Genomic DNA, 10,446 nt, shown 5'->3' with positions numbered 1-10,446 from the left:
ATTTTCTCCTGCATCTTGATGCTTATTCCTTCCTTTTTGCAGAGAAGAAGCCCCTGCCCTGACCCTATCTCATCCCTGTTACCCTCTATGTATGGCTTGGACTCTATCCATCCTTCTCAAGGCTCAGACCAGGGGCTCCACACTTGGACCAGAACTTCCTGGCGCAGACTTTTGTTATTCCTGGATTTCTCATCACCTTTCTTTTTTGCCACTGCATCTTGGATTTACTCCAGTCATTGTGTCACTTTGGTACCTTGGGCTTTCTTGTTCATGCTGAGGCTTTTGTTTCAGGGAAGTTGGCTGTCTGTTCACGTGTGAGACTAGCGAGGCTGGTGTGGAGCAGGTATGGGTGGGATTTAAGGACTGGCAGGCTGTGCTGCAGGGCAGTTGCCGAGAGCCCCCAAGGCCAGCATCGTGTTGGTTACTAGGGGCAACCAACACCCAGAGACCTCAGTGCCTATGTTCCAGATGAGGAAGCTGAGACCCAGGGGGCAAGTGGCTTGTCCAAGGTCACATGGCAAATTGGTGGCCAGAACCCAGGTCCTCTGAGTGAAGAATCCAGGTCTCTCCACTAGACTGCTTTGGTTGGAGCCACCCTGGAGAACTGGGCTTCCTAAACACACGGACCAGTCTGTAAAGCTCTCACAAGGGGGCTCGTGACCTAGGTCACAGACACCTCTGCTCCTGGGCGCTAACCTTCCTTCCTTGGCTTTCCTCTGCTCCATCCACAACTGCCCTTCCCAGCAAGGTCATGCTCTGAGGTTTCAGAACAAAAACAACCTCCAGGACTATCTGACTAGAAAATACAGGCCAGAAATCCACCGTGGGACCTTCACACTGAAGACATTTTGTTGATTTTCTTGCCTTGAACAATCCGGTCTTACAATTAACTAGAGATCCAAGCCTCCACGTGTGTGGGAGAAGGGCTATGGGCTGGAGCCATTTGCAAAGGGGCTGCTGGTCTTTGGGGGCCGGTGGGCAGGCTCACAGGCCAGCTTTGAAGGGACTCGGCCTCATTTCATGACCTGGAACTTTTGTCTCCTCTACACGTCAGGCACTTTCCCACAGGCAGCCCCATGGGTTCTCCTTTTAATGTCAAATCACAGAACTTTAGTGCAGAGTGGACTTCTGTCCTGTCCCTTCATTGTAGAGGCAAGGAATAGGGGGTCCACGTGGGACTGGGCCAGACCACTCAGTGGCTTTCTGGGGGGGCACTGTTGATATTTGGGGCAGGTTGTATTAGTCAGGGTCCTCCGGAGAAACAGAATCAGTAGGATATATATACAGAGAGAGGGAGTGGGGAGTTGTGGGGAGGAGGGACTATTTTAAGGAATTGGCTCCTGAGATTGTGGGGCTGGACCGTCTGAAGTCTGCAGGGCAGGCTGGCAGGCTGGACATTCCAGCAGGAGTTGACGTAGCAGTTGTGAGCCCAAAGGCAGTCTGGAGACAAAATTCCTTCCTCTTCTGGGAACCTTATCTTAAGATAAGGCCTTCGATTGATTTGATGAGGCCCACTCACATTAGGGAGGGTCATCTATTGAGCTAAATGTTAATCTCCTCTGAAAAGTGCCTTCACAGCAACATCTAGATGGTGTTTGACCACACAACTGGGCACCATGGCCCAGCCAAGCTGATACAGACAATTTAACAATTGCAACGATTCTGTGTGTGCAGTTGTGGGACATTTGGCATCCCTGGTCCCTGCCCACTTAGCACCATAGTGTCCCCAGACCTGTGACAACCAAAGACAAGTCCCCTCTCTACTTCTGAATGAGCCCTGGGTCAGGGGTGAGGGGGGTCCCCTATGAGAACCTCTTAGGGAAGGTAGTGAGAGAGCAGAAATTTCCCTGGGACCCTTAGCCAGTGCCTCAGGCACTAGACTCCATGAGCATCTAGCTTTTCCGCTCAACTGGGGGTTAATGTCTTGAGCCTAGGGAATGCCTCCTCGCCTGTGTCCTCCAGAGCACGGGGTGGGTCCTGAGCTCACAGTGGGCCTCCTGCAACGTCGCACTCCCTCCGTGTCCAATTCTCCGACCATCAGTCCAGGGCCCCCAGCTGTGGCTGCCTCTGATGAATGGCCACAATAATGGCCTTCGAAACCGGCCCAGAAATCAGATATTTCTGTAATGATTAGAGATCATTTGGGGTCCAGCTCCCGGGGACATTATGTGGTTAAAACAGAGCTGTTTCATTTCATCCCCAAGTGTGAGACTGTGATATTAGGAATTCTAATGTGACCGAGTCCCTGCTGATCCCCGGCTCCTGTCCTTTAGGAAGCCTGATATCTGCAACTCAGAGGCAGTGTGGATAATGGGGGGGCCTGCTGCTTAACCCTTGATATTTACCAACTTTGGTCAGTTCATCAATCCCCAGTCGCAAATTTGCTAAAGTAAATGCTATGCCCTTTTCATAGAGCTGTCATGCATAAGAACTGCCACTGTGTTCCCTCGTTCCTACACCCCCAGTGAGCCCTGCAGCAGGTGTTTGCCAGCACACTGGGAGTGCTCTGAGGACAAGCCCGTGACAGTCTCATCCCCTTTCTTTACGCGTCCAGCTTGCCTTGGTCCGGAGACCCAAATAAGTCCAGGGATGGTTCTGTACCCTTGTGTACACCCAGGAGAAGCGAACGCTTGACCCTCCAGCCCTGGCAGTTGGGGTCCAGCTGGACGACACCTGGAGTGGGGAGGAGGAGGAGACAGGGTCATTGACGCAAGGATTTCAGCCCCTCCTGCGTGGCTGGATGCTCCTGTCCCCCCCTGTGACCTGGACCGCCCTTACCACCTCCTGCCCCATCCAAAGGGGAGGGGAGGCCAGCGAGACAGGGAAAGAAGACAGAGGGTTTGGGACCACAGTGGCAAGTAACCCCCAAGTCACAGAGACCATAATAAGCTGCTATGAATGGAGCATTCTTATATGTCAGCCCCTGCATCAGGCTCTTTGTGTAGACTGTCTCACATACCTCCCCTGCACGTGCCCGTTCCCCCTCACAATCACACAAGCCCCACGTCCATATAAGGCTTAAATGGGTAAAAAGCCACTTCAAGTGTCTCTCTCTAAATTCAGAGTCATACGAGGACACAGTTCACACAGGTATTTCACCCTAGTATTTGTGCATTGTTTTTGTAAAGTCACGTCTTTTTTCATGATATGATTTGGTTATCACTGTAGTAGGTATCTGAGTGCCTATTAGTTACTCATTTTTACTGATGGGAGGATTATAGGTCTAAGACATAGTACCGACAAGCTCACAGTCTTGTAGGAGGTACAGGTGTAATAATATAATGTAATGTGCAGCTCTAAGGTGAGATGGCTTGTCGACCAAGTCTCTACTCTTCTGAATCCTGCCTCTGAACATAGAAAGTGCTGTTTACCCTAAGAGGATTCCCTAAGTCACTAAATGAATCAGTGAGTTCTCCAAGAAGCATTTATTGGGCTGAAGAAAACATTTTCTTTTGAACAATACTTCCTCTCATTGGTATAATTCTATAGAGGTGGCCAAAGGATTTTATATCATCTAACTTATTCCTCACAACAACCTTATGGGATGGGTAGAAAAAGAACTACCCTCACCCCATTTTACAAATGAGGGAAGTTGCAAGGCTACTGAGGTAGATTCTGGGCAAGAACTTCTGCTCCTTGGCCAGAGATTCATTTATTCATCTACTCATCCATCCACCCATCCACCCACCCATCCACCATCCGTCGATCCATCCACCCATCCATCCATCCACCTATCTATCCACTCATCCACCCAGCCATCCATCCATCCATCTATCCACCCACCACCCAGCCACCCACCCACCTATCCATTGCCAGGCCCAGGGCTAAGTGCTGGAGGACAGAGGTGGCTCCGGCTCAAAGAACTCCCAGTCTGGAAGGTTGTTTGGATCCTGTAGGTTACGGTGGTAGCTTATGTTCTCCTCGACATATCAAGATTAGTTTCTTCCCTCACAAACAATCTGGGGACAAGCAAAGGCACCTGGTAGCAAACTCCTTCAGCTTGGGTTGGGTGGTTGGTACACCTGCAAGCGATAGACACAGGGAAGAGCACTGACATCCCGCAAATTCCTGAAGGTCCCGATACGAAGTGCTGAGTAGTAGTCTTTTGGTGCCTAAGCCTCCGGGCAATCATGGGAGAGGATTTCTGGTTTCCCTCTGGATGCTAAGAGGTAGCAAATCTTCTTTTGATGGATTAATGGATCTAAATGTCATGAGGGCCCCTGATTTACAGCCTGCATTCTCATCTGCCCTCCGTAGCCTGGCAGAACCTTAGAGGAAAGTTCTTGGGCGGCAGGGTCAAGTGAAGGATGTTCTTTTAAAGCAAGAGGAAAACGTTGTGACAACACAGGAATGATGTCATGAAGGAAGACCCCTGACATGTTCAGCAACTAGGAGGAGGATCAGCAACTGGGACCCCACCTGCTCAAGTTCCAACTTTCAGCCAGACACCAGCCACAAAGAGCCCTCCCTTCCACTGAGGGTGTGCGATAAGCATGCCCCATGCAGATTTGCCACCGCGGGTGGGGGGGGGGGGCAGACTGCTGCCTCTGTGGGATCAGAGGAGCATCAGGAGGACGCTCTCTCTGCCCCAGTATCTTCCAACTGGCCCGCCCCTATGCCTGGGTGGTCCCCGTTAGCAGTCAGTTCATTTGAGTTAAAGCAATGAGGGTGCTAGAGATTCCTGCAGAAACCAAGGAAACCAAGGAGGAGGGGGTGGCGGTGGCAACAGTGCCTTCCCCATGCCCACCCCATGATGGTTCCACTTCCCAGACGGCCTTACTCTCTGACAGCTCGGTAGGAGCTGGGCCTCAAGGAGCTGGTACATAGGACAGGTCATTTTTTAAAATCGTGATAAGATATTTATAACATAAAATTTTCCATTTTAATCATTTTTAAGTGTACAGTCAGTGGCACGTTCATGTTGTGCAACCAACACCACCATCCGTCACCAGAACTTTGTCATCATCCCAAATTAGAACTCTGTGCCCATTACCCAATAGATCCCCATTCCCGCTCCCCAGTCCCTGGAAGCCACCATCCTCCTTTCTGTCTCTGTGAATTTGACTCCTCTAGGGACCTCATATAAGTGGAATCGTACAGTATTTGTCCTGTTGTGAGTGGCTAATTTCACTAAGCATAATGTCCTCAAGGTTCATCCACGTTGTAGCCTGTGTCAGAATTTCCTTCCTTTTATGGCTGAATGATATTCCATCGAATGGATGGACCACACATTGTTTATCTGTTCATCTATTGATGGACACTTGGGTTGCTTCTACTTTTGGGTGGCTGTGAGCGATGCTGGCATGAACCTGAGCGTACAAGCATCTGTTCAGGACAGAGCACTTGTGATGGGAGCCAGAGGGCAGGAGGGAAGGGTCACCAGAGCTGCCAGGCTACAGTGGGGGCTCTGCCTTCTCCACAGTGACCTGCCTCTGGCTGGATCATCGCTCACCCTGTGAAGTTCCTCAGTTGTGTGGACACCCTGAGTGCCAAGACCAATCTTCTCCATGAGTGGTGTCTCCCCCAGCATCCCAAGGAGGGAGGGAGATGCAGGGGAGACTCGAGAGCTAACACAACCTAGCTGACAGGCAGCCGAATCCAGGACTGACTACCCTTGTTTTGGATTGTTTCAGTGACCAAGCCCACCCATTGCCTGGTGGAGAGGGGCAAAGCTGGCACAGCAGAAATGTCACTATCCAATGACAATGATTTTGACAACGCAATGCCATCCTTGTCAAGGTGAGCTTTCTTCATCAGAACCAGTCAGTGAGTTCCTCATAAAAGTAATGGCGAGACCTCAGAGGCCTGCTCCTGGAAGCGTGGTATTGCAGTGTCTGTATTGGTCAGCTACTGGCCCAATAACGATGCATAACAAGCCAGCCCAACTCATGGCTTCACATGGCAGCGCTGACTCTCCCGGATTTGGGGGTGGCTGGGGGCTGCCTCACGCGGCATCTTGGCTCTCTCGCCCTCCTCAGGTGGGTGGCCTCACTGGGGTGGCTTCTTGTTCAGGAGAAAGAGGCGAACAAGGGGGAGAGTCTACCCCCCTCCGCCCCCCGCACGTTCACAGGCCCTGCTTTTGCTGCTCCGCTAGCGTCTCACTGGCCAAATCAAGTCTCAAGGCCAAGCCTGAAGTCCGGGGTCAGGGAAGCATGTTCTACCTCTGTGGGAATAGCTGCAGGTCACTCGACAGAGGATGGGGACACAGAGAGGGGTGAAGAATGGGAGAAAATCTGCCACCTCTCCAGAACGTTCCAACAAAAGCTGGATGGCCACCGCTCTTGGGTTCCCCTCTGGCCCTGGAAGGTAGGTTTATTTGTTTCCTCTGTAAGGTGCTCTGATTGATGACAACCCCCAAATCCTGTGACTCTTAATCGATGCCTGATGAATCATACACATGCAAACAAAATTCGTTCTCTGCCAGGATAATCCTGAAGGCCTCCAGTGTCTCTCCTCTGTTCCCAAAGCCCGTGCAAGTGCATCTTTTTTGTTCCAGCCTTACTGGGAAGTAAAAGATTTTGTCTGCGGGCTGATGGGTATTAGCAGAGCTATATGGGGCTTGAGTGGAAATGCGGAATGTGTGGATCAGCCCGAGCTGTGCTGGCAGGGTCTGGGAGGAAGAAGTGGCGTGCTGAAATTCTGCCCAGGTTGTGGCTGTCATCTGCCTTGACTGCCAGACTCGCTCTTTTTGGTGTGTGTGTGTGTGTGTGTGTGGCTATGGATCATGCTGTAAAGTTTCCTTGCTCTTGGCTGTTTCCGAGAAGGGCCTGGATTACTGAAGAAAATCCAGCTTATGTGTCCAAGGGCAAAACAGGCTGTTTATCTTTGGCTCGTACATGCTTCTCACATCTCCTGAGGTTTGTCTCTAAGTAGGATTTATGTCTCCCCATATGGAAGGTAAAAAACAAGAGGCCAGCATTGAGTTTGCAAGAGGCGATGCAGCCAGCACATGGCTTGCCATATGCTTAATGTGGATTTAAGAAAAGAGAGGGTTTTTAAAAAATTATTAAAAATGGCAATTTTGAAAATCTGACCTAATGTTATTAAGTTATCTTGACATGGAATGTGTGTGGCTGGAACCTTCTGATGGGATTTGGGAGCTGGGCTGCAGCGGGGGGCTGGGGACACATTCCTGAGGTGTGCTTGCCCCTTTGCGGAGCTCAGGTACGCGAAGGGGAGACTCAAGTCTTCAGAGATGACTGTGCACAGAGCTGTGGTTCTCAACCGGGGGTACGTTTGGCAAATTCAAGAGCCATTTTTGGGTTGTCACAATTGAGAGGAGGGAAGTGCTTCAAGCATCTAGCTGTTAGAGGCTGGGATGCTGCTAAACATCCTACGGTGCGCAGAACACCCCACAGCAGAGAATCATCTGACACCTGCTACAACGTGGATGAACCTTGAGGACGTTATGCTCAGGGAAACAAGCCAGACACAGAAGAACAAACACTGTCTGATTCCACTTATATGACGTCCCTAGAGCAGTCAAATCCATAGAGACGGAAATTAGGAGGGTGGGTGCCAGGGGCTGAGAGGAGGTGAGAATGGGGAGTCAGTGTTCAACGGGGACAGAGTTTCAGTTTGGGAAGTTAAAAAAGTTCTGGAGATGATGGTGGTGAGGTTGTATAACAATGTGAATGTACGTAATGCCCCTAAACTACACACTTACAAATGGTTAAAAGTGTTCTATGCATTTACCACAATGTTTAAAAAATGCTAAAATATAAACAAAAACAAAACAGAATCATTTGCCCAAAATGTCAGTAGTGCTGAGGCTGAGGAACGCTGGCCTGAGTGGCGTGGGGACAGGTTGGTGCTGACTCGCCTGAGTAGCTGTGACAGTGCAGGGGTAAATGCAGCCATTTCACACATGTCACCCAATGTCATAACTTACAGAACAGCAGTTGCCCAAAGTCCCTCCCTCTGTCCCCCCTATACCCACAGTCCCTGCCCCAAATTACAGCAAGGTGGCCCCACATCCCCCAGGAGCCTCAAATGAGCTCACAAACCAGGTGGCCACCCAGAGGATTGTCATCCTTCCTGGTTGTCCTGCTGTGGTTTGATATCACCTGCCTCTGCTCTCAGCCTAGAGGGAGAGCCTATGACTGTGCCCATGTGCTTCCTGGACACACCCAAGCTGCTTTTTGGGGAATGACCCCCTCAACACTATGCCACAATGTGTCACCAGGGCCCCCAAGCAGCCCTGCTTATGCCCAGAGTCCCCCAGTCCCAGCTCCTGCAGCTGGTACCCTGCCCCATGTAACTGTTTGGGCCCAGCTCCACTCCAGAGAGCTAGGAGCACGTACGTGCCAGCGCTGTATCACCTCCTCTGATCCCCGAGTCAAACTCTTCCCACCTTCCTTAGTTTCCATCAGCATCTGGGGAGCAGAGACCCAGGGTGGGAGCACCTCACAGCCCGGTCGACTCTCGGTCCGTGTGCCCGGCTCTACCACTCTCTTCCACAGGCCCACGCACCGGGTGGTGTCAGGGTGGTGTCAAGGTGAAGGGTTCCAAAGCCCAGCTTGTCTTTTTGGAAAGTAAATTGGCTCACAAGAAATTTGGCCTTCTCACTGGATCTCATTACCTTTGTGATCTAACCAAGTGCTTGGGGGGAAATTGCATGATGATTGTGGCTACGGTGAAAGGCTAAAGGAAGATGGGAATTACAGACCCGTAGACCCGAGATGGGGAGTTCTGACTGTGATTATGTTGTCAACCTTGGACCATTTTAAGTCAATGATGCAGCCTCTGGTTCTAGAAACGAGTTTCTGAGTTGGCCTAGGGCCCTCCTTGCATCTCTCATCATAAAATTCTTTTTCATCCAGTGGAAATCAGCTTGACAGTTACACATTTTTTTCCCCCCATTTCAAGCTCACTCTCTCAACCCTATGCTCTGATGAGGGCCGGGCTCTCAGAAGCCCCTGGAAAGCCCTCGTCAGGCTTACTTGGGAGTGGGTGGTGCCCACGGGAGCAGAGAAGGGAGACCATCTCTCTGGGGATGCTGTGAAGAGGGCGGTCGTGCTGCAGGGAGAACCGCGGCCCTCCTGGCTCAGCTGCCCCACCTACCTCTTTGGGGAACAGGGATTGAAAGATACATAAAAATTCAAACCATACTCAAAATAACTGAAAGGAAAATATACATTTCAGAAGGAGATAACCATAGCAATCACTTTCACTCAAAGGTAATAAAAATATGTATTGTAAACATGAACTCGGAGATTGGAGGCTGCACGCATCGCCACCGGAGAGAGCACATTCTGAGAAAAGGCAGAGACTTTCAGAGTCGCTTTTGACAGATCCCTCTGATTAAAAACCCAAGAAGGGAAAATATGGGAGGAAGATGGAGAGTTATGAGGGGAAAAAAACGACCAAAACTATGACAAAAATTGAGAATACAAATTATATTTACAAATTTCCCCCTGGCTGACATTCTGCCTGGAATGTGATCACATGTCATAAGGTGGCTGATATGAATAATTCACAGGGGCCGGGGTTATTCTGGACCGAGCACAGAGTGTTCTGACGTGTGGTGGCACCAACGGCCTCGTGGATGTCTTACTCCGAGCGTCTGCTGCCACGTTCATCCCCTGCAACGATCGGTCCGAACCGCCACTGTGACAAGCAAACCAGACAAGCCTCTTCCAGCCTCAGCAGCTGGGCTGTCTGCAGAAAGCCATCCAGGCTCCTTGCTGGAAACATTAATTTCAGATGGAGAAATGGAAATTTCTGTCCTCTGCCTTTTTTGCTTTCTGTAAGAAGAGAGCTACGATCTCGACTAGTTAAATGTTTCTCCATCCCTGCCTGGGTGGTGTCCTGTGATGGCCACTCCCAGCTCAGCAAACACCCTCCAGTTCCCAGGTCTGCCTTGAGGACTCCACACACACTGGCCCAGTTCCTGTCTGTCCCCAGCCCTTGGTCCTGACTGCCCACCATCCTTCAGTCGTAATGGATGACCAACCTGAGTCCTGAGTACCTTGTGCACTTTCTGTGTCCTTCCTTACCAAAACGCAAATGAGATGCCGTTGTTCACTTATCAAATTTGCAGAAATCAAGATAATAAAACTCAGGAAGAAAACCAAAATACTCTTATTTGATTAGGGGAGGATGATACCGGTACTCTGCTGGTCCATAGGCAAATTGGAATGAGCTTTTTGGAAGCAATGTGAGAATGTCTCAAGAACCTTCAAAAAGTTCATTCTCTTTGTTTTTCTTATGGGTTGAATTGTGTCCCCCAGAGACATACATCCAGATCCTGAGCCCATGAGTGTGACCTTATTTAGAAATAGGGTCTTTGCAGATGTCACTTAAGATGATTTACGGTAGGCCCTTAATCCGATATGACTGGAGTTCTTGTAAGAAGAGGAGAGACACAAGGGGAAGGCGCTATGAAGTGATAGAAGCAGAGGCTGGAGTTACGCGGGACAAGCAGAGAGATACCAAGGATTGCGG

This window comes from Phocoena sinus, chromosome 20 (assembly GCF_008692025.1).
Source record: "Phocoena sinus isolate mPhoSin1 chromosome 20, mPhoSin1.pri, whole genome shotgun sequence".
Lineage (NCBI taxonomy): Eukaryota > Metazoa > Chordata > Mammalia > Artiodactyla > Phocoenidae > Phocoena > Phocoena sinus.
The sequence above is the reverse complement of the archived record's forward strand: the minus strand, read 5'-3'. Positions refer to the sequence as shown.